The following is a 25665-nucleotide window of genomic DNA, read 5'->3' on the forward strand; positions in this document are numbered from 1 at the left end:
TTAAGGGAGAGTAAGCCAAATAAAGAATTCTTCAGGGCTTTTGTCATGTACTGAAGTCCAACAATGTTGTAACAAACAACACATCGTGTCATACTATACCCACCAATGTCTAATCAGAAAAAAAAATCCCCATTTAATCTGTTAAGGCAGACCATGCCTCGCCTGTTCACCTGTTTTCTTTTTCAAAGCATTTATTTAACAAAGGAGAACATATTTTCCTTGCTGATGTTTTCCATTTTGTTTTTTGTCAGTCTAAAGCTATGAATGGCTCTTGGAGCTATATCCATGAACGATGTAGCAAAATGTGATGGACCATGATTTGGTGACCGTGCATTTCATTTTCACCACTTTGTCTAAACCTCTATTTTCAATTCTAGCAGCGCATCTATAGCTGACTCCTTCTTTCCTTCATGTGATGTCCTGCACATTTTTCTTTGAAAAACCCTGGTATGGCTTATTGAATCGCCTCCTTTTTTAGCTCCCTAAATTGTGTGCGTTTCATTAATTTGAAGATGTTGGCCATTATCATAGTTAAGCTTGCTGCTTCTTTTTCGGTATCGCTAGTGATTCAGTAGATGGTACTCATCTGTGTGTCTGGCAAACGTGAAAATGTAGTCCTGACTACTCGCAGGCTTTGCACCTACTGCCACCTCACGTATTTCCTTTCAGCCTCATAGAAATGGAAAGTTGGGGAGCACCCAGGAAAGCCTATTAAGACTATATAAAAAATTGTAATCACAAGGGGTTTTTTAATTTTTTTTCTTCAATTTTTAAGTTTCTTATTCCCATAGATCACAAGAGCAAACTATGTGGAGGGCACGAATTTTTGAAGAAATCCCATGGAACTACTTTTCTGTCCTAAGAAATAACTCTGGCTCTCCTCCAAAGCGAAAGCGCAGCCTTTTGCTTTTTTTTTTTTTTTTTCTTTTTAGAGACCACGGTAAATTCAACGCAGCTATTTCGACACTGCTACGCTTCGAGTCCAAAACCTTTATTACTTCCACACAGTTTTTGCCGTCCTGCGAAGTACCAGCGCGCCTTTCAGGTAGGCAGCCGCACACCGCCGCTCTCTCGGCGTGACCACGATCGCTCACGCTGCTCTGGCACCGCTTGGACACAGATGGGGGCGAGGGGAGGGCGGGGAGAGGCAGCGGCGGCGCCCCGCGGGCCGGCGGCGGTTGGGGCCACCGGCCTCCACCTGGGCACCGGCAAGCGGCGGTTGGGACGGGTGGGGGGGGGGGGGGAGTTGCGCATGCGCGGCAGCGCGCGGCGGCGGCCGGGGCGGAGGATGGTTTCCTGCGTTCCTGTCGCAGTTCGGAAGCCGCAAGGCGCCTGCGCGGCGGCGGCGAGGGAGGGGGGCGGCGGCGGGGGAAGGCGGGGCCCGGCCCTGTGTTTTGAACGGCTCGATGCGGTTGGCTCACTATTTGGCAGGAAGGTGAGGAGGCCTCTATCCTGGCGGCGGAGCTCGCGTAGGGAGAGGGGGATCCAAATGTGGCAGAGGCGAGCAGGAGGCAGCGGCGGCGGCGACGGCGGAGGGGGGCGAACGAGACGAGAGGCGCAGCCGTCCCCGCTGCTGCCGCCGCGGAGGAGGTGAGCGGCCTGGCGAGGCAGGGGCGCTGCGGCGGCCGCAGCGCTGGCACCCCCGGGCCGCCCGCCTGGCACCCCCGGGCGCCCGTCCCGCCGGCAGGTGAGCGAGCGGGGACGGCGGGGGAGGGGCGGCGGGGGGAGCGCAGCCCGTCGCGCCGCCCTTGGCCTGGCCCGGCCCAGTACCGGGCAGAGCCGGAGGGAGTCGCTGTGGGGGGAGCCGGAGCCGGAGCCGCCGCTCCCAGCCTCCCCTCCCCTCCCCCGGGGCCGACGTTATTTATTCACTCGCGGCGTCCCGGCTCCGTCCCCCTCCCCCGCCGCCCTGCCGGAAGCCGCCGCCGCCGCTGCCGGGCGGGCGGCCGTGGGGCCCCCCGGGCTCCTGTCGCCGTCGCTCCCCCCGCGGCTCCCCCCACCCTTCCGGCCTCGGGGCGGGGGACGGGGCCGCCGCCGGCCCGGCCCCCGGCCGTGCCCCCCCCCGCCTGCCCGCAGGGGAGGGGAGGGCGCCGCTGCCGCCCGCACACCCCCCTTCCCCCGCGCGGGCTATTGTGCCGCGGGCTGGGGCCCGCCGAGGGGCCGCCGGCAGATAAGCCGCGCTGCCGATAGCGCCGGCGGGGGGAGGCGGAGGCGGGGGGAGGCATGCCCCGGCCCCCCCGGCGCCGCCAGCGAGCGGGGCGAAGGGGGCGTGAGGGCGGCGGCGGGGCCAGGCCGCGCCGCGGTGGCTGGAGCCGGGGGAGCTGCCGGCGGGCTGCGGCGCCGGGCTGGCACACGCCGCTGCCCGAGACACGCCGCGAGTGCGTGTGAGCGAGCGAGTGAGTGTGTGTGCGGGTGTGCGTGTGCGCGCTCCGCTCGGGCTCCGCCGGCTCCCTTTGTCTGCCGCCGCTTCCCCCTCCTCCCGCCCCGCCGCCGCTCGCCCCGTGCCTCCCTCTCCTCCCGCCTCTCCTTTCTCTCTCCCTCCCTTCTCCTTCCCCCCCTCGCTCCCAGGCTCCGAGCGCTGCTGCAGCTGCAGGTTTGTAAATACTGGACCAACACACACACAACATGGCTGACGCTCGCCCTGCGCCTCCACCAGGCTCTCCGCCTTCTCCCTCGGTCTCCGCCGCTTAAGCCGCTCCTCCGTTTAGGCTTTTGTTTCTTTCCCCTCCTCCCCCCTCCATCTCCCATCCAAAAAAAAAAAAAAAAAGGAGAGGAAAAACAATTCACCCTCCTTATTGCGCGCATGGCGGGATTTCAAGGGTAAGGATCCTCGCTTTGGAAGCTTTCTCTCCTTTCGTTTTGCTGTTTACAACAAAATGAAACCTAAAAGCAGAGGGGATTGGGGAGCCTGGCAGGGCCTGGGGCGGGGGCGGGAGGGGGGGAGCTGGCCGAGCCCAGCCGGGAGGCCTTGGGCGGAATGTGCGTATCTTTTTCTCTTTTTGGGTGGGGGAAGGCTGATGCACCAAAGTGCTGGCAGGGATGAAATACTGTGTTACACCGGCAGAATGGTCTGGGGCCGCTGCTTTCATTTTAGGGTGCAGTTCAGTGTAAGGTATCAACTCAGCACAGTCACGTTTAAAAAGAGCTGAACTAGTTATGTCAGAATAGGCATTGTGTAGGTTAAAAACTATAGTATAGGGTTTTTTGATTTCTTGGCTTTCCCTATATCTCGGTGTCAGTATCTTAAATAGCTCGCAGATCATGAGATACAAACCTGGAATTAACACTTGCCAGGTCTCTTTGTGTTGCTAGTTTTCTGTCACAGATTAATTTGCCCTTGTGATGACAATAGCACAAAACGAAGCAGTTTCCTTTTTTGTTAAAGGGACCATTCCTGTTTTCCAGATTCCTTTTATTAAATTTTTTTAAAATTACGTTTTGTAGAAAAGGCATGGCATCGTGAACTTAAGTGTGCTACTGAACTAAAGCAAGGCAGCATGTTTCTGACCTCTCCTAACACAAGGCAAATGTTCAGTTCAACACCCCCCAACCTCAGTTATTCAGAGCACCCCCTTCTGGCTTCGATGAAAACTGCTTATATTTTATTGCTTTTTTATGACGTAAAGCCAGAATAACATTTGAAGGTAGTGTCTTGGACATATCTAAAATGATCTGGTGTGGAACAGCATTATTTCCAGGTTGTAACTTAAGGATAAACGCTCAAGGTGCAAAGGACATGATGCTTTCTATTGCTCTCTAGGCATATGTGTTACTGTAATTTATAGTAAATGGTTTCTTTTCCGAAGATTATATTTAAAGACAGTCTTTATTCAAAGCATGTACACATCGATAGCCATAACTTTTGTTAATATCTGAGTAGTGCCTTTAAAATAACGCCCTAACTCCGTGGTCTTTGGCTGCTTTGCTTTGAGAGGTGTCAAATGGAAAAGCACTGGCATAGCATAATCATATAGTTTTTACTGAGGTAGAAGTAAATAATTACTATGCTTCAATGCTAGAATTAAGTATCATGTTAGTAATACTCTTTCAGTCTGTGACTCTTTTTTTCCTTCTGCTTTTTGTGATCCCTATTAACAAGTGTTGATTAATTGGAGGTGAGGAGAAAATAAATGGTAATATTGAGTTTACAACAACGTAAAACTTGAGTGGAGTTATCCAAGTTACAAGATCATTTTGGAATGTGTATCTACGTCATGGCTCCTGAGCCAACTGTACTACTTCTAGATGGAAAAGTCTGAGCAAAAGTCTGTAACTTGATATGTCAGTAGATTCCTGCAGCAGTCAGTTACTTTTTTTTTTTTAACCTCTTAACCACCTATTCAAGAAGGTAATATTGGTAAAACCACTGGAATAGCTTGCCAGTGGTAGATATGTTATCGTTCACTGTTAAAACAGCCAAATTTTGAGATTATTACTATTACTGACTTTCTCATTAGAAGTGTAAAATGTACTAAGATATGCAGCTCCTCCCTCTGAATAGTCCTTTTGATACTTAAGCTGGTCCTCTTGGCTCCAGAACTAAAAATAAACAATTGTACAAAAGAAAATAAAAATAAACAATCTACCCGCAAGAACCCGTTTGGATAATGGGTTTAGACTGAAAAAAATCACTTCAAAATAGGCTTGATGTTTCTTACTCTAGTACATGGTAGTGTTGCTGCTAGAACTGAGTTATTCCATTTAAAAAAAAAAAAAATCCATAAAAAAGTCATGAAATCTTACTCCGTAAAATTCAGCTCCACATTATTAGGTTTATAAGTTTTAATTGTCATTGTTTTGGGTTTTTTTGTTTTGTTTTATGGCATCTTTGCTGTAACTTGTAATTTTGTTCTTTTGTACGATACCTGGAAGATTTTCCTTCCTACCTTGGTTGTGTTAGATGAGTTTGTCAAAAATCAGTGTTGTTGATCTTCCTTAATATACCTTGGAAAGCTGATCTCATTGAAGAACCTGCCAAATCTTTGTGCCTTTGATGCCACTAAAACACTCCACTGTGCTTGTCATTGTGGATAATGCCAGGCTACGGTTAGCCAAAATTAAAAAAGCCCAAGTATTTGTTAAATCCTCATTTCTAAAACTGGTCACTTGCTCATATTATGAAATGAGCTCAGGGGGGACCAAAAAAAGACTGCAAGAAGTGCACAGCCACTGTGATGGGCTTGCTGGAAGATGTCAGAAACAAACTGATTTCTTTTCATGGGAAATATGTTTCAGTGAATCTTTGATCGAAGAACAAATCATAACTAAATGTAGCTCTACATATTTGTGAAATTTCCATTTAATGTGAAGTCCAGAACACTTGCAGTTCATCTTACGTTTCATTGTTTTTCTGTTTTTCTGACTCAGTAGTGTTCTTCCATCGACTTCTTATTCTCTATCTTTCATTGCCAGCTGTTGCCAAGCTGAACTCTTTGACATGTTGAGATCTGTAAACATTCTGCTGATGCAATAACTGTTTTAAAGTTCATTAAATGTAATTTGTTGTTTGCTTAATTTTTGACAAATAATTCTCAATAAGATTCTGTTCTTCTGAAGAAGATGAACAGCCAGGTTTTTTTGATGTTAAAGGCCTACTGCTGTGAACTTCTTGTTCTTTTTGTTTCTTTTTTTTCCTTCCTTCCCACCTTGCTTTCTTCCTTCCTTCTCTTCCCCCAGGTATTAGAAAGATCAAACTTGACTTCTTGATGGTATAGCATGAGTGTATGTTTTTGTAGATGAGGCTGAAAACTGATTTGATAAAGTGGCTTAAAAAGCAGCTTTAGAACAGGGAAGCCTAACCAAAGGAGAAAAATGTTAACATGAAAACTCATTTTTCGTTTGGATGATTAGATCCCTTGTTTTTGATATGAGGTGTGAGAGAATTTTTTTATTTTTGTCTTTTTTTTTTTTTTTTCCTCATTTGCATGGTCTTACTACTCTTCTGGGCTTGGTACTTTTTATGATCTGAAGGCAAATAGTGATCTTTTTTGCTTGTTGCTCTTCCTAATTCGTACTTTTCACATATCAAGATGTAGCCCACTTGCTATCCAAGGAAAATAACTGCCTAGATGTCAGCATACCACATGACTTAAAAGAATGGGGAATATGACCTTTCTTATATAAATGTCCAGATAGCTTCCATCCACATCTGTGACAAAGACAGGTGCTGAGTTCCTGAAACAGTATAATTAACAAATTTGTATTTATCTGTGAACCATTGATTTTGATGAAAAATGGACATGAGAATTACTGAAGTAACTTTGAAATAATGGTGATATTTAATTCCATGATGTGAGGTACTTACTACAGCATTCACTGTGTGATAGTGGTTGGATTTAACTTTATGTCTTAATCTGAAATGTGAATTTTGTGATGACTTGCAGAATTTAGGAGATTAACTGGTTTGGCTATCAGAGAGGATAATTGAGAATGTTTCTATGAATGGAGATTCCATTTTTATGTTTCTTTCTATAATGTATGTTACAAAACTCCTCTAAATCAACATTACATGACATCTTGCTTGGTTTGCTTACTTGGAAACTTTATTGGTTTCACAAACTGATGAAATACATGCAGATTGTCGTGAACTGTGATGACTGTATTAGACTTAAATGTTACTTAATCACATTCTAATATTTGCAGTTATTGCAAGGTGGTTTAGATGTATTGTAGGATTTTTTTCTTATGTTATTGAATATCCTGGTATGTGGTATTCAAGGTCTGCATCTACACATACTGATGAGAGTCGATCTTAATTTCAAGAGCAGTTGTATGGATTTCAGTGATCTAGTAGATACTAAATTTAAACAGATTGAATGCTGAACTTTAGACCCTTCAATTACAGATGGTAGTTTGAACAAGACAGAACTGTATTTTTTCTTTTTCTATTGTTACTGTGTTTTTCATTAATAGTCTGGTTGCTTTTATAATGATGACTTGCAGTAGCCTTGTGTAGGGAAAAAAATTCAGTCATGGTGGCTGATTTTCTGAATCCACTTGCTGTCTTTGAGGTAATCTCTGTATTTTCATTGCTGCTTCTTCTGTCATAGCTCTACGCAGATTCTTTTCCCTGGGTGTGTTGAAGCTGGTGTACTCTTGTATCCTATTTTAATTAGTGTCTTGGGTTCAATCCCCGCACTTCCATTTCTTGGGAGAGATGAGTGGTGTGCAGTGACCTGACTATTCCTAACACTTGCTTCTGGAGTTTGTTTGTTTGACTTGGTGTCAGAGTTTTTGGGAGCCTGTCTGTCTGCTGAAGTTTCTCAAGACAGTTTGTATCGGCAAGTTCAGAAATGCTTTAGTGTTCTTCAAGTGCTCCAGTAAAATGTGTTGCTGCATTTAGTCACTGGTGGATCTTCTGTCTTGCTGTTTCCAGAGTGTCTTCCTAATGGTTCACAGGTAGTCTTTAATCCCGAGTTCCCAACCTTGACAAACTAACTGCGTAACTTTGGGAATTGCCCATTAAGATGACAATTCCCTCTGAGTGCATACCTTTAAGGCTTTTATTTCTCTCCATTGTGTTGCTTAGTGTGTTTCCCCCGCCCATTCCTACTAGGCCAGAACAATTAAGAACACAGGGAACATTTCTAACTTAATTGTGTTTCAATGTTACTGTGCTGACTAGGTTGTAAAGTATAACATTACCTGGCAGCTTGACATCTAGTGCTGGTATTGCTTCTTAGGGTCATACTGCTCTACCTGGATGCTGTCACTTGTTTGTAAATTGAAAAAGTAACCATGACTTTCTTTTCCAGTAATGTTCTTTGACTTCTCCTAAAGCATACTAAGCTCTTCTAGAAGATTATGCCATTATGCTGATTTCTGTAAAATTTAACCTATGTACATCTTAATTTTACTCCCTTTCAAAACTCATTTATATGACTTTTTTCTGAATTTGTATTAGTCTCATTTAAATGTAAAAAATGAAATTTACTAGATTGTGACCTCTTACCCTAAGAAACATAATTGAAAGACATATCAGACATCAGACTTCTAGTCTGGTGTATGTTAAAATCAAATAACTATTTCTGTTGCAGAAATCACTTTCCTAGCTTAATATGTGTTTTTCCTATGAAAACTCTTCCATAGCATGTTGAACAAAGGTAGCTTAACTCCATGGTGCACTCTCTCGTTTGCTGTTGAGATTTTTAAATCTGGAAGTTCCCAGCTTTCTAGTTTTAGTGTAAGTGTTGCATGCCAAGCAGCATAGAAGAAAGCATGTTCTGGAACAATGACATGTCTTGCGATCCTTTTTCGAATGCCTTATCAAACATAAAGGCCTCTAAAGGCAGTACAGTCCTTAGGTCTCCAGTATGCTAAGTACCTATCCTACCGATGGGGTATTGAGTCTGTGCTCTTCTGTATGCCTGTAACTTCTTTCTGGTCTTCAACTTGAACTGTAGGATGTTTGGCAAGCAGGTTGTCTCTATTCAATTTTCTAGGACTGACACACGCATGCACAAAAAAAGGCTTGTAACGTAGGCTGTCTAACTCATCTTGTGCTCAAAAGGCACGATTACCTTGATACGATTCTGGATGGTCTTGCCCATCCTGTTCCATAATTTTACGTATTTTAGGCAGTGGTAAAAATGATGAAGAGAAATTAAAATGGAAGCAAATACTTCAGAGATTAATTCACTACTTCCATCTCTAACCATTCCAGTTGCAGAGAGATTTATTAAATGTACGTGTTTTTTTTTTCTTAATCACCTTTGTGAGACTTTTGTCTTAATGTTGAAAGAAGATGCAAACATTTGTTAATGGCTGGTTCACCATTCATTGATGGAACTGCAGTGATGAGAGATCTGATCAGTCAGAATATATGCTGACAGGAGTATCTTCAGAAAACAGCTTAGCAGAAAATTCTGGTTTTCACACGATGCAAAGGCTTTTTAAAAGTGTGGCTCTTAAATGCTTTTGGAGTTGGGGAGTAGGCAGATACTTGATGTATTTGGAAAGTGGAGAGCATTGGGTTTGCATCTTCAAACTCACATTTGACATCTTGCAGATAGGGGAGCATTCCCAAAGGCAAGTCTTAATGCCCCAGCGTGGGCTCTGCACTGCTGGGAGGAAGAGGAAGAGGCTGCTCCAGAAGTGGATCAGCATGGAAAGCTCTCCTGGTCTGCTGGCTGTGGAGGGCACCTCAGGTGACTGCTGTCCTGTTCCTGTTATAAGTGGTTGCAAATTACATATCTTTGATCTTCTGCTCCCCTCTTTTGTCAGTAAGAGCATACTTTACTGTTAGGTGACAGCCCCAAGGCAGTGAGGGCAAACAAATTCTCTTCTGGCTCATGTGCTATCCTAACCATTCACTTTAAAGTTTGGGGGGATTCATTCCTACCCTCAGTTATACCTGTGTTGGCATGTATAGAGGGAATAGTAAGACAAACTTACGTTATTTCATGACTAGGGAATGTGGCTGTAATAATGAATAGAAAGCATCTTTTTGCTTTTGTTTTTTGTTTCACGGTAATAACTGGCCTCAGACATAGGGAGAGGAAACACATTGTGTTATGGATAGCTTTTTACTTGAAGAACAGAATTTGTATGAAGTCATTCTAGGGAGTGTTCCTCCCCTTTCCCCCAGCTGTGTAAAACTTAATTGAGGGAGGAAAAGTGGGGGGAAGGGACTCTTTGCTGCGAACAGACATACTGCTTTTCAGCCGTGCTGGGGCCTCTACCCACTTCTGGGAGGCTGTGTGTTTGGGTGGGCGTGGAGCAAGATCAAATATGAAGCAGGGGTCGGTTTAAAAGGCCAAGGCGTGGTGGTTCTTGTGTGTGCTCTGTTTGTCCATAGGGTAGACTTCTAGAAAGCCTTGCCTGATTAAAAGGGGAGAGAGACCCTGCAATCTGAGATTGGAAGATAGCTGACTTTTTCCCTTTCTGGATTTCTGTTTTTCCCCCCTTCTCTGCCCTTCAGTTGAGCTGGTTTCAGATACTACAAGATGATTACTCTCTCCTTTCTGCAAATAAGTCTGTATTTTCACAAGTTTGGGGTTTTTTTTTGCTACTTCTGTTAGTACCAGTACCTAGACTCATGCAAAATCTCACAAAGTGTAACGCATAACTAAGTGTTTATGCTAGTGAAACTGGTTCTGGTCAGACCTAAAGCTTTCTGCAGAGATTTCCAAGCTGAAAGGAAGATGATGGTGACCTACCTATATTTGTCTCTGATAGAAGTTCTCACTCTGAAGTCCTGTCTTAATGAACTATCCTGTTTCTTTTCCATTTGTGCTTCATGCACAATAAATAAAGTAATTTAGAAGCAGAATTGTTGACTAGAGTTTATTATCAAAGTTTAGGAACATTTTCTATGTTTTCTGTAGGACAGGCAAAGTATGGTAGGGAGCAAAAATGATTCCAAGGTGGTCTTCATTCTTAGTCTTGGCGGCTTCTTGCCACTATTTTTTCACCTCTCTGCTACTATCGGACAAGAAGAAATATTTGAGGCAGCCGTTTTTGCTTTCCTGTAGAGGCATTTACTCAAGGCCAAACAAGTTTATTCACAGGCAGTCCTTCCAGTTTTATAATCTTTTGAAGTACAATTCCAAAATAAAATTATCTTGTTTCTGTACTGAACTGTGTCTCACATCTAGGTGTTGGTAAATGCTATCAAATAGTGCCCCAGTTCACAGAGGGAGTAGTAAGATACCAGGTATCTTGCTTTCTGGAAAAAAAAACACTCTAACAAGGGGGATGAGCACTGAATATAGTGTGAATTCATGAGCTACAGGTTGTTTTTGGCAGTGCAGCTAAAAGAAATTCTGTGGCTTAAACTAGTTTTCCTAATTTCCAAGCCAAAGCTGTTGATAAACTCATGCAGGTGTTCTCAGAAAGTACCTTTTCCCACAATCCACTAAATAACTTTTCACCAAATAACTTGAGACAGTTCTTTGTCCTCTTAAATATTTCCTTAAGATCTTCTGCTTCTCATTATTTTCATAAATGTACAGATATCCATTAGTTTCAGAGCCAGTTCTTTGCCTTTCTCTTCCATGATCTCTGTTCTTTGCTTTTCCCTCCCTTTCTAAGAAGAGCCATCAGTTTCACAGCTTGACATCTCCCCCATCCCTCGTTTTTACTTATCTAAAATGTGTTATTTGTTTTCCACCAAAAGTCTGAAGGATGTGTACGTAAATAGAGGAAATGTTACTGAGTTGAGAAATAACGTGATATTACAATGCTGAGGGTTCTCATCCTTTTATAGGAGAAAAACCCAGTGTAATAAGAAGTTTAATAAAAAGTTCTTCTCATTGCCCTTGCTGATTCCAGTGTTGGCTACAGTATATAAATGGTTAGTATTACAGGTCTCTGAATTCTTTTCTCTACGGCTTAACTACTTGTCTTCAAGTAACGCCTTTTAAGAACCGTTTTTCACTCACCCTCCAAATTTATCGAAAAAACTAGCATAGGCAGCTGTAGTTAGAGCTCCTAAGATAGTGCTGGATTTTGGTTTTGGTGCCTTGCTGTTGCTACATTTTATAACTTTGCAAGCTAATGCTATTCACCATTTAAAGTTGATAGTCTCTTCAGGTTGAGATTTCTATTAACATCATAGATGGTGAATATTCTGCTTATTCATATGGAAAAGTACCAGCTCACATTATTGGTTAGTACCCATGGCAAGAGAGTCCTACTTCTTCACAGCAATGCTTTTGCTTAAGTGATTTACTTTCCCAGTGTAAACAGTTACTTGAATGTATTTACATTAAAAACTACTTTGAATCTAAGCTGAAATGACTGGAGGTGAAGAAAATAGCTAAGGCAAATTCACTCGATGACTGGTTACTCATCTTTTTCAAGTCACCAGTGAAAGGCAAGAGGTCATTTCCCCAAGTGCTGGGTTTTTTTTTTTTCCCCTAATCATGCAGAGACAGGGTGAAACTTGCCACTGATTTTAATTGCCTAATCACTTCCATAAGCTTTTCTTATAATCAGGTCTGTAGGGAAAACACACAACTACTTTATGCTTTGGATCTTTGTATTGGTGTCAGGCATCAGTTTGCAAAATGTTCATGTTTACTGTTTCATTGCTGGTAATTTTTAGTGAAATTGTCCCATTTTCTTGCGACTAGAGGATGCTTATTCAGTGTTAATTTACCCAATGATTTTATTCTAATCCCTTTCCCTCCCCCCTCCCAGCTGATTTAAGAAAGAGAGTTAAGTTTTTACCAGTGGAGAGGCAGTCAGCATTTGGGGAGGTTGGAGGCCCAACCTATTGCCTGTAATAAAACTCTACCAGGATCGCAGTTACTGTGGTGTTGATTATGGGAGAAGTTTAGGCATGTGTGTCTCAAAACTACGAATAAATGGGCTCTTAGGACAGCTTTGTTTTGTTTTTTTGGTTGAATACAGAACTAATGCTTTGTAATTGCTTTTTCTAACCCACCCCCCTTTAAATATTTTGTGGGGTTTTATTTTTTAGGTGCCGAAGAACTTTTTCTTTGTCAGTATCTTCACTGGTTATTTAGATTGAACTTCAGACCAAACACTTTGATCTTCTGATCAATAATAATAGTTTGAATAATAGTTTGTCATAAGAATTTTGAATCTGCTTTTAAAACTAGTTGGTAGTTTCCATAGCACAATTTTAACTATTGATGTATAATTTTTTGGGTTAGTGTCCCAAACGCTGTTTTTTAGTGTCTTCTGACAGATCAATTTCTGGTCCTCTCCCCCAACTTGCTGGTCTGCCACTGCTTATCTTAAAGACAAATAGTGATTATGTTGCAATACATTGTAAGTTAGCTATAAAACAGCCACAGTAATTGGGTGTGTACTTCAATCAAGGGTTCCTGAAGCATGAACTGTGTCACCTCTGAATGTGGGGAAACAGGAAATGTTCTTTACTGTGGCCCTCCATGAATGCAGCTGTAGAAGCCTGCTGCAGTAGAAGAAATTTTGTTTCAAGTATGTCAGCGAGATACTCGCTGTTACAAAAATAGATGACCTCACATTCTTAAGGTTGGCTTAGGAAAATATTTTAATTATGCTTATTTTCAGTTTAGTGTTGCAGTGGCAACTTCTCGCTGTACTAGACTCTAAAGTCTCAAAATAAATGTCTTAGAACAGTTTATTACTTGTGGTCCACAGACCTCTGGTGAGCCAAAAGGTTGAGAAGTTGGACTGTCAAATGGCAGATCTACTTTTTTCATTTCCTCTTTAAAATACAGTGTCAAACTTAGGTTCCCACAAAGCTGGCACGTGTGTGTATCAGTGTCTGCTAGGCTGGGTAGTTGAGAACTGGCTGTTAAATGCTTTTTAGTGCTCAAAGCATCATTGAAAGATCAGTTAGCCTGCTGAAGAGCTCTGAACCCAAGGGTTTGGTTTACAATGATTAATTAAAAAATCCCCCACAGATGACTTAGCTAAGTGGTGGTAACTTACCATTCCACTACTTCTCTAACAGCAGGGATGTGCCCTGGGCCATTTCTTACAGAATGATTGGGTGATCCTTTTGGTTTTGGAGCAATGTTTCTCAGACTTACACAACAGCAATTAAACTTAGTCCTCACAACAAGGCTAATTACCTAAGTATCATATATGAGGAGACGCTCGAATAGAAAACAGAATATTTCTAAAATAGACGTTTCCCCTTCTAATTCCTGAGATCTGTCCTCAGCACTCTTATCAAACCAATCTGTGTGTAAATTTGCTCTCAAATATAATAAATTATTTGGGTCAACTCCATCTGTAAGAGATTGAGTCAGGACAAAGTAGTTGCATTATGCTACTAGAAGTTAACTTGCATTTACCACAGAACGGTAGTAAACACATGGCTTATATAGTAATAAGGTACTGCTATCATATTCTGAGTAGTAATTATCTTTGTGCATTTATCGTTGGGTTCAGGGGAAGAGGAGGATGGTTATCTCTTAATAACGAGAAGCTAAGCTGCTGCATGTTTGCTGTGATACAGAGGTGTGCAATGTAAGGCAGTTACACTGCATCAGCTGACCCGTGACAGCTTGTTACCCTGGTGCCTGTGCATGTTCTTGCCCTGCGGTTAAATGCAAGGTAATTTGAAGTAGACTGAACAATTAAGAGTGTTAAGATTACATTGGGATTTCTGAGTTCCTAAAGGGTAAAGGAATGCAGGGAAGGTTCTCTTGGATTTGAGTCAATAGTAAGTATCTTTAAATTGTTGATGGAAGCATTACCTTTTAAGGTTTCTTTTTAAAGTATGGAGTACTGTGCATTTATGAAATGATCGGCCAGTGTGTTGGAAGATGTACAAGGCTCACTCAGCACTTAGTTCTGCATTACCTGTAAGAAGAAATATGTGGATGATTTAAAAAGTCATTGTGCTTCAAAGAATTCTGGCATGTTTTGTAAAGTCACAGGAGGAATCGTAGTGATGGTATGAATAGAAATGAAGTAATATCTTAATTTCCCCGAAAAGTGTTGAACTTTACCCCTGGTTTTAAAGCTAGTTGGATAAACTGTTGTTGCTGTTTATAATGGTTCCATAGTAGAAGGATAGAAAAATACTGACACCAAACTGTAGTCCACCCTTCCTAATCCTTGTTCTGTTGGCATAGAAAAATCATTTCGGAATAAACAAAAGGGTTCTTGTTTATCCACACTGCATGAAGGAGGTGTAGAGTACTGCTCTAAAAGAAGTTTTTAGAAAGGCATTATGCGTATGTCTTTAGTGTTCTACTATCAAAGGTGTGCATAATTCTGCAATAATTGGCAAAATGGTTTTGCCAAATTAGTATAGCTGTGTTGAAGAATGACTGTGAAAGGTTTGTGCATAGGTAAGTGTTTTACTAGCTCTTCCCAGCTGTTGGAAGGAAATAAACCAGAAGTTGGAGTTTTTATTTAAAAATCTATGTATGCATTCATATGGAACTTAAAATTATATGTTGACAAGACTACATTCTGTTTTTTAATTAAGCTTTTGTAAGCTCGGTTGGCACTATCCAACTCTTCCTCCCCTTGTAGCCTGATTCCTATGCAGCGGAACAGCCAATGCATGTTTTTAATACTAACTTTCAGATCTAATTTTTTGGATTCTTGTGTTCAATTTTAGTATGTGTTTTTTGGACTAATATGGGAAACAAGGAATTCCTCGTAGGGCAGGCATATGGCAAAATGTCATTCAGTCCCTTAGCCAAATATTATTGAATCTGGTTGTGATGTTGCTAATGTGGGAGGCAGATCAAGTAAGAAACTATTACATTTAAATTAGTTTAATTTTAGACAAATGTTTAATAGCTGGCTTTACTGTTGAGCTGAGCCATCAAAACCAGAGCAAAACTGCAAGGCTGTTTGCAATATATTTTTTTTTGGAGAGCTTAGCTTTCATTTGTTTTCTGTGTTATTTATTTATTTTTAAAGTTGCAGGCATGTAGCTGTCCTTTTCCCCTGAAACCTGGAGGAAATTTCAGAAAGCTAGTTTTACTTAAAATAAGACTAAACTCAAAACGTTTAATTAAAAAGAGCTTTTTTGCTTTCCCCCATCACTTTCTGATTATGGTACGCTTGTGTAATTTCCCACTCCCAACTCTCTTACTTTGGGAATTTCATTTTTCTTTACTGATTCTGTCGGTTCAGTTTTGTGTCAGTGCTTTTAATTTTTGTCTGCATGTGTTGATGTCCAGCTTTCCCCCCCCCCTTTCCTGTGCCTATAGTTAATTGTAACTATCAACTGATACATTGATAGCTTGCTGGATTTAGTGAACATATAGTGCTTATCACTTATCTTACAATCAGCATGTCTGACTTCAGGGTTAGTGTTTAAAAATTAGTGCTCTCCAGATATATATTCCATAACCACTTATACAGTTCCTTCAGTAGTGGGTTATAGGCCTTTCTTGGACTTTTTCTGAACTCCAGGAACATATAGAGCTGCACATAATTAAAGGTAATGAAGAAGGCTCTGATCAGAGATTTCCAAAGTGTTTCCCGCTGATTCAAAGCCTAGTACGATGAGAGAAGCTGTAACATGTGAACTGTGGAGCTGGACCAACCAAGATCCTCTCTTTTGCAGGCACCCCTATATATTCATCAAGAGAAGATCAAAAACTTTGAAAAGCTGCAGACAGGGACAGGCTAGTTCCTACACAGCAATACTGGTCTAAATGACATATCTCTTGATGGTTACATCCCTAATAACTTTGTTGCATTTTTTTGGTGGAAAAACAAAGGATGAAAACTACCTAAAGCTTAATAAAGACACCTGTGTTCTGATGAAAGCACAGCACAGTTAGTCATCCCTTCTGTGTCCATCTCTTTTCTTTTTCTTTTTTCTTATTTTCCCAAATGGAAAAATTAGCTGGCCTCTGGTTAGCGCATTTTCTTGGGAGGTGGAGGGGAGATTAGTTTTGTTTGTGCATTTCCACTTTCAGAGCCGTTGTGAAGATCCTGGTTATTTAGTGTATATGAGTATATCCAGATGTGGCAGAGACTGTATGCCATGCAGATTTTTAAACTTCAGAGAAGTGTTTTAATTTATTGCTTATATCTAATACCAAAATGAGTATAAAAGCTACTTTGTAATTCACTTTAGTGACGTCTGTCTCTAAGACATAACCTCTCAAGTTGCAGCCATATTTATCATGGAGCTCTGATAGACTATTTTATAGATGCTTAAAGTTTCACAAATTTTGTTGAAGCGCAATGGTTTTGATAGTCTCGCCTGTTCTGTAATGCAGAAGGAATGATTCATTCTCCTGTGAGTTCGGAGAGCGCCGAACATTGTAAGTGCTGAGATTAGTCACTGGCCCAGTAGGTTGGAATGGGGCGAGTTTGTCTACAATTATTTGTGGGAACTTCTTGCTTTCTGAGTTTGCATTGGCTTCCAGTAACTTATTAGGCAATCTTTGATTCTTGAAGGAAGCAGATTTTGTAAATTGATAGTGAGTTGTCCTGTATCTCGGATTGTTTTGTGCCGTACCATAGAATTAAGGAACCACACTTCACTGCTTGCCTAGTTGAGGGATAAGAGGTGTCCTTCAAACCAACTGCTGTTACTGAAAACTTGTGAGGGTAGAGGAGACTTTTTTTGCTGTTGAAGTTGGTTGACTTAAATGTTTATTTGGCTGTTTTCATGCAGGTGCTGAAGTATACTTGCAGACACTTTAGTATGTGGTGATTTTTCAGGTATTTGTTGTATACCAGAATGTGTCTCAAAGATTTTTACCCATCATTATTTACTAGTTGGTTTATTACAGTTTTATATATTTTTGCTTCATAAGGATCTGTCACAATGGTAACAAAAGCTTTTGTGAATTTCTGGGAGGAAAATGTAATATGCTAGAAGAGTGTTTTGCTTAACTACAGTGAGGTACCGTTGGAGGGAGTTGTATCAGAACAGGCGGCTGGCTATTGCATACGGCTACTTATGTGCAGGCCCCTGCAAAATCTGCCAACCTGTGTTTTTGTAGATGTCTTCTATAAAATCCAAATACTTTAAAAATCTGATTTTAAAAGTCCTTGTGTTTATTACCACAGTAAAGCTTTTACTTAAAATATCTAGCATGTTTGGAAATACCAGTAAAACTTCTGAAAGTATTGACTTTTTTTTTTGGTGGATGGTAGGTGCCGAAAAATTAGGGAGATGGAATGAATTTATTTCTCACGGTATTAGCAACAGAACTTGTTTGGTAACTCTTTGCCATATGTGAACCAAACAGCAAAGCATCTCTTAGGTTGATCTGAAAAGGGATAAAGTTGCTTTGTTTCTTTGATCAGTTAGCCTTCAAATGAAAAATGTTGCTTATTCATTGCTTTCCTTGCCCTCCTTATGGAAGCTGTAGCATAAGAAACAGATTATAGGTGTGTCCTGAGCAGTAGTTTTCATTAGAAGGGTTAGTTTCTTCAGCTGTAGATGATTCTTGTAGCTGTAATTTCTTATGTGGTCTCAGAGTTCTGTTAAACCATACTTAACATGTTCTCAAATTAGTTTTCATTCAAGCTCTAATTAGTGATTTGAAAGATAAAAAGAAAGTATGCTTATAAAATTTAAAAGAAATGTTTTTGGGCTGCATAATCTTTTAAAAAAACAACCCCCCTAAAGTTGAAAACTATAGAAGGATAGTAAGCAGAAAACACAAAGCTTGGAAAATATGGTTTAGCTATAATCAATTTAACCTTCCATCAAGGAAGCAGCCTGAAATAGATGACTGTTTTGAGAACTCTTCAAGGCCTACTTCTCTATGCTGCTATTTTGTTATACATGATACAGGGAGGGGGAACGCATTTAATATCAGTCTCCTGAAGCCTTCAGCATGCAGAACAGTTCAGAAATAATTGGAAAATCTGTAGGCTGCATAGACATTTTTAGGACAATTGTTGTCTCATTTCTGTATGACTTGGTAACTTTCTTCCCAGGAAAAACTAGCAAAAAGAAATGGTGAAAATCAAATACAACTTAAGAATTTAGTTATGGTATGCTGCTCTGCATAACATTTTTTTAGTTGGCTTGGGGTTGTATGGATCATATTGTTTACTGTTGAGGAAAAAGTCCTCTCTAAAAAAGCTGGGATAACTTTTTGTCCTAAGTTATATCAAGAGAAGAATTGAGCAGTGTGGAAAAAATCATCTCGCTACGGAGGGCCAGGATTAGCATACTCTATTAGGAGATTGAGCTGTCTACATATTAGAAGAATTAAGTGTTAAGGCTCCTAATGGAAGAAATAAAATTCGCTAACTTGTCAGTGAAGTCATAACTTAATTGCCAGCATCCTGGGAAATTAAGGGAATAGAAAGGAGAGAGGTTTTTCCTACCAAGTCTTATTCATCTTTCTTTATGTCAGTACAGGAGAGACATTTTCTTCATCTCTAACTTTACTAATAAATGGATTTTTTTTTTCCTTGTAACACTTCCCCCCCCCCCCCCCCCCATAGAAACAAGATTACATTAAATCACAATGTTAGCTTTTACTGCTTGGCAATTATACTGGGTTCGGAGAACTCAACCAGTATTTGCATGGGTCATGGAACTTGAATTTAGACTCTTCAGGTAGACAGATTTTAAATGTGATGAAAACTGGGAGTTTAGCACAGGCAGTTGAGAGGACCTTTCAGCTTTGGCAATAGGCGGAAAAGTTAGCTGCTGTCTTAAAGGACAGGAAAGACCTGACCTTATGCCTGACTGCTTTACAGGGTGATGCAACTTGCATGCCCAAGACAGAATTACAATGGTTTTCCAGTTGTCCCAAAAAACAAAAAATAAGTAAACCCAATGTGTTGCCAGTGGAGCTAGCTACCATGAGGTATACGTGTGCTTCTGAAGATCCTCTAGGAACAGCTGAAGCTGGAGATGGATTTTTGAAATGCTTAGATCCTGTTAGAAACAGCATGAGAGGCAGGTGCTGAGTTTCTGGAAAATCTGCCTGAGTGTTCAATATATTGTTTGCAGCTGGAACGCTTTGCCTCCAGAAGGACAGTGATGGTACCTGAAGCATTTTTAATACCAGTAGCTTTTGTTGTCACAGGTTGCACGCTATGTAGAAGAAAAGGGCATATCTCAAACTTGAAGAGAGATAGTACTGGATGTAAGAAAACACTCCAGCTCTGAAAACCTCTTCAGCTGCAGAGAACAGAGAAGAAACTAATGTGTAGGTAGTAGTCATGCTTACATATACACTGTTTCAATAAAACAATAGGTGGTAAGCAGGTCTGAAAGATACTATATGATCATCTTCCATAGATGGGAATCAGTTCAAGACCTCTCCCCCCCCCCCCCCCCAAAAAAAAAAAAAAAAGTCTGTACTTGGAACAGGAATGGATTTCCTTTCTGGCAATCTATGCCTGTCAGTCCTATAAAGTAGGAAAACTTGTTTGCTCTTTCTTTAGAAATATAGATTCTTATTCATGCTATGTACCTTGACTGTCACTTGCTTAATGTTTGTGAAGTGCTTATCTGTCATATTTGTTACTAATATTTTAATTTGTTTTTGGTTGTACTAGATAAAATTCTTCCTGGTTGTAGAGCCTGTTTTGCTTTTCAGACTCTTAAGGTGAAGAGCTCACATGCATAACAAGTATAGGTTTTTTTGCTGTAAACAGTTGTATATGCATGGGTATGTATGCTTAAAATTCATTCTGAACAATGTTTGTACTTTCATTAGTTCTTTTCATAAGCACTGGCTGCTGAACAGTGAGAAAACCAACTGTTTTCCGTTACATACTCACTTATCAAGGGAGAAAGACTGGTGGGATTAGGGCTAATAAAGTGATGTGGAGGGTATTGAGTGGGGCTTATTTTTCTCAACAAGACTGACTAATTTTGATCCATTTCAGAATTTGGCCAAAAGCTATTCAGTTTAAAATTGAATCAAATTAAAAAAAAAGCCAAATCCTGTGAATTTTTCCTAAATTAAAAAACACCGAACACTCCGCTTGTTTGCGCATGGCTGCATTTTCCTGTTAGCTGGCTGGAAGCATTGAGTACTTAATTGAACGTGAGTTATGACTTGATATGTTAAATATCGGGTGAAGGTGTGGGGGTTTTCTTGTGTGTGTTGTGTGTGTGTTTTTTTCTTTTTTTTTTTTTTTTTCTTCTTGACAGTTGAATTCCTGAATGAAGATTTGGTACTAGACTGTAATGACTGTTAGTGAATTACAAGCTGCTGAAATGTTAGGGAACATAACCACCTTTAGATCGTCATTGAAGTAACAGCTGAGGAACTGAATCCTGTTTTAGGCTTGTTAACGAATTTGGGTGGCTTACTGGATTTAATTGTAAATGAGAGGAAAGAGAGGAGAGACCATGGATTCTAAAGCTTTAAAGAAACGTGCCTTTTACAACAAAATCATGGAAACACCAGCAGCTAGGCGTTAGTCAAAATTTGCATTGCTCTAAGATTAAGGATGAAAAATTGTGTCCTTTCATTTTGGAGTGAATACGGCACGCTGGGGGCACGCCATAGCGGGTGGGAAAGGCTTCTAAAGAAGGCACAGAAGAATCCTGTGGTACTGGGGGAAAATAGTGCTGTGAGTTTGTCCACAGTCCTGTTTATGCTGGAAGCTACTTCATACTTAAATTTGAAAGCATTTGTTTGCAGTTGCTTTTGACCGCCCCAGATCAGCCATTAGGACTTGCATCTCTCATTCTGGATGTATGCTTTAAGCTATTTGGAATCAACTTCTAAGAAGATTTCAGCCAAAATCGCTTAATTGTCTTCATAATAATATAAGTAGGAAAAAATAGTTTTGTTTATTTTTTCCAGAGAAAGAGGCTATAGCCTTCTGGATCTACTGCCTCCTCTTTTAAAGCAGAGTGATGAAACTCAAGAGCATACATCTTTGGTAAGGATGTAGCTTCTTTTTACTAATGAAAGCCTCTTCAACTCTGGACAAACAAGCACTGGACAACTGCTGTTCACACGTGCTTAGCGAAGACCCTACTGGGGTTTGGCAGCGAAGCTCTCCAAATGTATTCTTTCTATCCAGCAGTGTGTGGGCTGGGTAGAATTGTAACCGTAATTGGGCAGTGTGGCATTTGCTGTGCTGCTGAAGACCAGAAAGACTTGTATTGTATTTATGTTTTTTGTTAGGCCTTATACTCTTTTTACATGATTTGGGTATTGCCTGAAATACAGAGATTTTCAGAAGTGATGGCCAACAGTTTTTTGTGACAAGTAACCCTCACTGAGAAACCAGAAACCACAGAGGAGCATATGTTCCAGCTAGCTGTGCAAAGAGGCTGGGACAGGGGGAAATTGCTGCAGTGATCCCAAGAGAATATTGGCATGAAGAATTGACATGTAGAAAAATTGGGTGAGTGATTGGACTGGTCACTGTAAAATGACTGGAAGAGTTTTTCTAGAAAGAGATGGTAAAATTACTTATATAAATGAAGCATGGAAGCTGAAGTCGGGAAAAGGACAATACAGAAAGCTTTTGCGTAGGCAGTGTCTGGGAAGCAAGGTCTCAAACCAAGTTCAGAAAGAAGTGAAGGACTTGTTTTGCTTGAACTCAGTGTTCTGGAGTGGCAGGTAGCTTGGGCAACTGTGGTTTGGCAGCAAATGGTTTTGGCAGGTCGAGAGACTTAGCCAGTCTGAGAGGAAAACTGATGTGTAATGTGTGTGGGTAGAGCCAGGCAACTAGGTCCTGCCAGCAGCGGGGACGTAGCCTGACAGCCTCGATGGAAGCACTTGATTGCGTTGTGAGCTGTGTGAGGAGCAGAGCTCTAAAGAACTTGAGGAAAAATTAGTTGTTTTTATACTTAAAGCTGCATGTGACTAGAGTGAATTAAATGTAACGTGCAAGACTGCCTTCAATATTTAATTCTTATTTAATAGCACCGTATTGTGTGTGGTAAGCACTTAAGGGTTCTAGTTTAAAAATGTGCTTGCAATGATCTAGCGACATACTTTAGAGCAACAGAAATCTTTCAGAACCTTCTGTAGAATAAAACCCTTTACACAGAAAAATAAGCTTTCAAAAATAATTTTAAAAGGTCTTTTTTTTTTAATTTATCAAGGAATGTATGTATACAAATGTTGAATGTAAAATCAGTGTTTATGTTTTTTTTTTAAATTGTACTGTTAAATGTAGTTTTTGGATGAGAGTCAAATACGTTGTTTCCAGGATGCACCGTGTTGTACGTTGCTTCTTTGCTTTGTTACTCTGCATGTTCTTTGAATGGATGTTTTTTATTACTGCAAAATATAAAAGCTAAGTAAAATCTGAACAGTTTTATTATCAGGATGGAGTGACAATAGCATAGGTTATGACAGTTCATATTGCAGTTCTGTAATAACTTGATCTTGGGATGTGTTTTAATAGGGTTCATAGTAGCATAGCACTTGCTGGAGTAAAAAGATCAAGGGAAAAGGGCCTCCAGTTCTAACGTATATGTTGTGAAGCAAGCTTGTTTATTAGATGACTGATTAAAAACATGTGTCTTGAGGTTCTTTTTGCTATGTTCTCTTACTCTTAATGACTCTTGCTCTCTTCTTAAAATAATCTGTACTCAGTGATTTTGAGCAATTTTGAACATATAAAGTGACTGATATATGACCCAAGTGATGAAGTTGTTATACCTTTTTTTTATTATTCAATAATGTCAGTTTCAAATTTGTTGCTCTTGATTATTTGGCAGTTATACTTTGCTGCTGCAAAATGTGTTGAAGATACTGAGGTGTCATGTCAAGCCTGCACTTGAGAACATGATGACTTAAGGATCTTCTTGTTAAGTGGCAGAGGCATCTGATTCAAATCCATTATCTCTGGGTGGCAGTCAGTGTAGGGTAACGGCTAACTCTGGTGAGTGCTTAACTCTGTTCTTAATGTCTGATGGTTATGGTGCTCTCTAAAAGTAGTCCTTTGACCTTTTGTGAAGTTGGCATGAAGATAGATGCAGCTCTGTTTAAGTGCCTTAACTGTTAAATTTTTAAACTTTTGATCAATTTTATCCTTAATCCTTTATCCTTATCCTCTGACCTTAATTTAATGCTAGAAAAGAAATATCTAGATGGAAAAACTTGTTAAGCATTGATCTCTTAGCTCTGTGGACTTCTAGTATAGGATCTCATTGTCATAACTGCACATTAAAGATTTCTGCACACTGATTTCTTGTACTAATTGAAAAAAATAGAGCTATCTGTGAGTTAATAAATGGGGTTTTTAATAGGTTATCTTGAGATTCCTACCTACCTTTATACCCAGGAAATTTAAGAGGATATTTACATGTCTCTTGATGGATCAGACTTACAATTTCTGATTTTGCACACTAGGAATCTTTAGACAGCCTGTTCTCAGAGCTCTTGCCTGCCCCACTGAAGATTAAATAGAAAAGCTAGACCGGTACAACCTGGGGCATTATAACCCTGAGGGTAAATACCAGTTCTCTTATGGTGTGTTCAGACATGCTTTAAAATGTTAAATCATGCCTTTGAACAGGATGAAAATACTGTTTTTATCCACATGAAAGATTCTGCAAAGCAGGAAAGCCAGATACTCTCTCTAAGGGTATACCTGAAGAGCAGTTGAAGACAATGGTAATGCGCAGAAGTGGATGTCTGCACATTGAGGTAGATAAAACATGATATGAAGATTGGTGGGAGAGAACTGAGAGAGAAAGAAATAAGATGAAGCCCATACAGGCTGTCTTGCAGTACATACTGCCTAATCTTAACTGCTATTACAAGGCTAACTATCTGTGCTAGCTTTAATCTAGATTTTTTTGTTTAAGGTAAGTCTTAACTATATCTAAGGTACATATGTGTTCTCACTGTATGAATGTTCAGATAGCTATTGGGCTCTGCCAGGCTAACACCACATCTGCCAGTTGAGGCATCTGAGGTCAATTTATCTTGGACAGTTTGTTTATTCTGTGTTTCCACCTGTGACCTACTGCATGAAATTGTTGGCGCTTGTAAATGCAGTGTTATTCTTGAGAATCCTTTGGAATTGTGTATATTGTATGTCACTTCTGGAAGCTGCCACTTTCTAAGGGTAGAATCCTGCATCCATGTTGGATATGGAATTCCCACTTAAGGCTACCAAAACATCAAACGAGTGAGATGTGGAGGAGGTGATGTCGCCTTAATTTGTCTCAGTGATCAGAATTTCTGAAATAATCCTTTGATTGCAGCGGGATTTAGAAGTGCTTGGAAAAAAATGCCTTCTTGCTATGCCTCTAAAATAGGAGTTCAGTTCTATATACCTGAACTTTCAAAAAACACAGTTTTTAATACCTGAGGAGACTTTTTTGATTCCTTCAATTCTTGATTTCTAAACAGAGAAACTTCAGTAATGAATTTCAGTGGTGCAGCACTAGTCAGAACCATCCACTGTATTCTTGGGCTGGAAAACATTTGGGAAATCTCATATTTTATGGTTATTTTTCACATGTGGATTTTATTTTAAGAATGAGATGCATACTTCTGTGAATGTTTGAGACAAACACCCTACCCTTCATTGCAGGGTGCTTAGAATTAACTTCCTGAAATGGATCTCTCTGCCACTAATCCAAGGCTGCTCAAGGAGCAGATGCCAGTGAAATATGTCCAAGCTCTTGGTCCTTGAATTGGACATAGCGTGTTGTTCCTCTAATTTGGAGCAGTTGTCCAGGACGGCAGTGTCAGATGTAATCACTCTGGGTTTGGATTTTTTGTTTGTTTGGGTGTTTTTTTTTCCATAGAAGGTGGAAAATCCTACTTGGCTTTTTTGTTCCGGGCTATTGAAAGATGGATACTGTAATGCAGACAAGAACACACTTAACAGCTTCAGTGCCTTGCGTCTCCCAGGGTAACTAGCTATGCAAGCGTAAGTGTGCTACAAACTGGGCTAAAAACCATTCTATAAGCTTTCTGAGGAAGTATCTTCTTAGCACTTAAACTGTAATAAATTAGTTCTTGAATCGGAAATAGGCTCGTCGTGATATTGGTGAGAACCCTGTGCTTTCACACTCTGATGTTTTTAACTGTAGCATGGCAGTTCTAAAAACTAGTTGTGAGAGATGCCCTTCAAATGGTGTAAGAGGGTGGCCACTGAGCCCCTGAAACTTAAAATACTAACCAACTTCATTTAAATACTGTTTTGTAATACTAACTCTGTAATGAAGTTCTTGCTGCTGCCTTTGCAAAATGACTGATTTATACAATCCATCTCAGTTTATTTCAAATTTATTGCAGAAATGCTCTCCTCTGAAATGCTAACATGAATAAAGTGAGAGAGGCTGAGCGCTTTAAGGATTTCTATGTCATGAGG

General features: G+C 40.5%; 1 protein-coding gene across 1 annotated transcript in view; it reads left to right on the forward strand.

Annotated features, from left to right (window-relative positions):
• Positions 1 to 1359: 1359 nt before the first annotated feature.
• LOC112978772 (spindlin-Z) overlaps positions 1360 to 25665 on the forward strand; it is a 51961-nt gene continuing 27655 nt past the window's right edge. The window contains exon 1 of the mRNA XM_026092476.2: positions 1360 to 1687. The gene's annotated coding sequence lies outside the window, so the exon portion shown is untranslated. The remainder of the gene's footprint in view (positions 1688 to 25665) is intronic.

This window comes from Dromaius novaehollandiae, chromosome W, assembly GCF_036370855.1.
Source record: "Dromaius novaehollandiae isolate bDroNov1 chromosome W, bDroNov1.hap1, whole genome shotgun sequence".
Classification (NCBI taxonomy): domain Eukaryota; kingdom Metazoa; phylum Chordata; class Aves; order Casuariiformes; family Dromaiidae; genus Dromaius; species Dromaius novaehollandiae.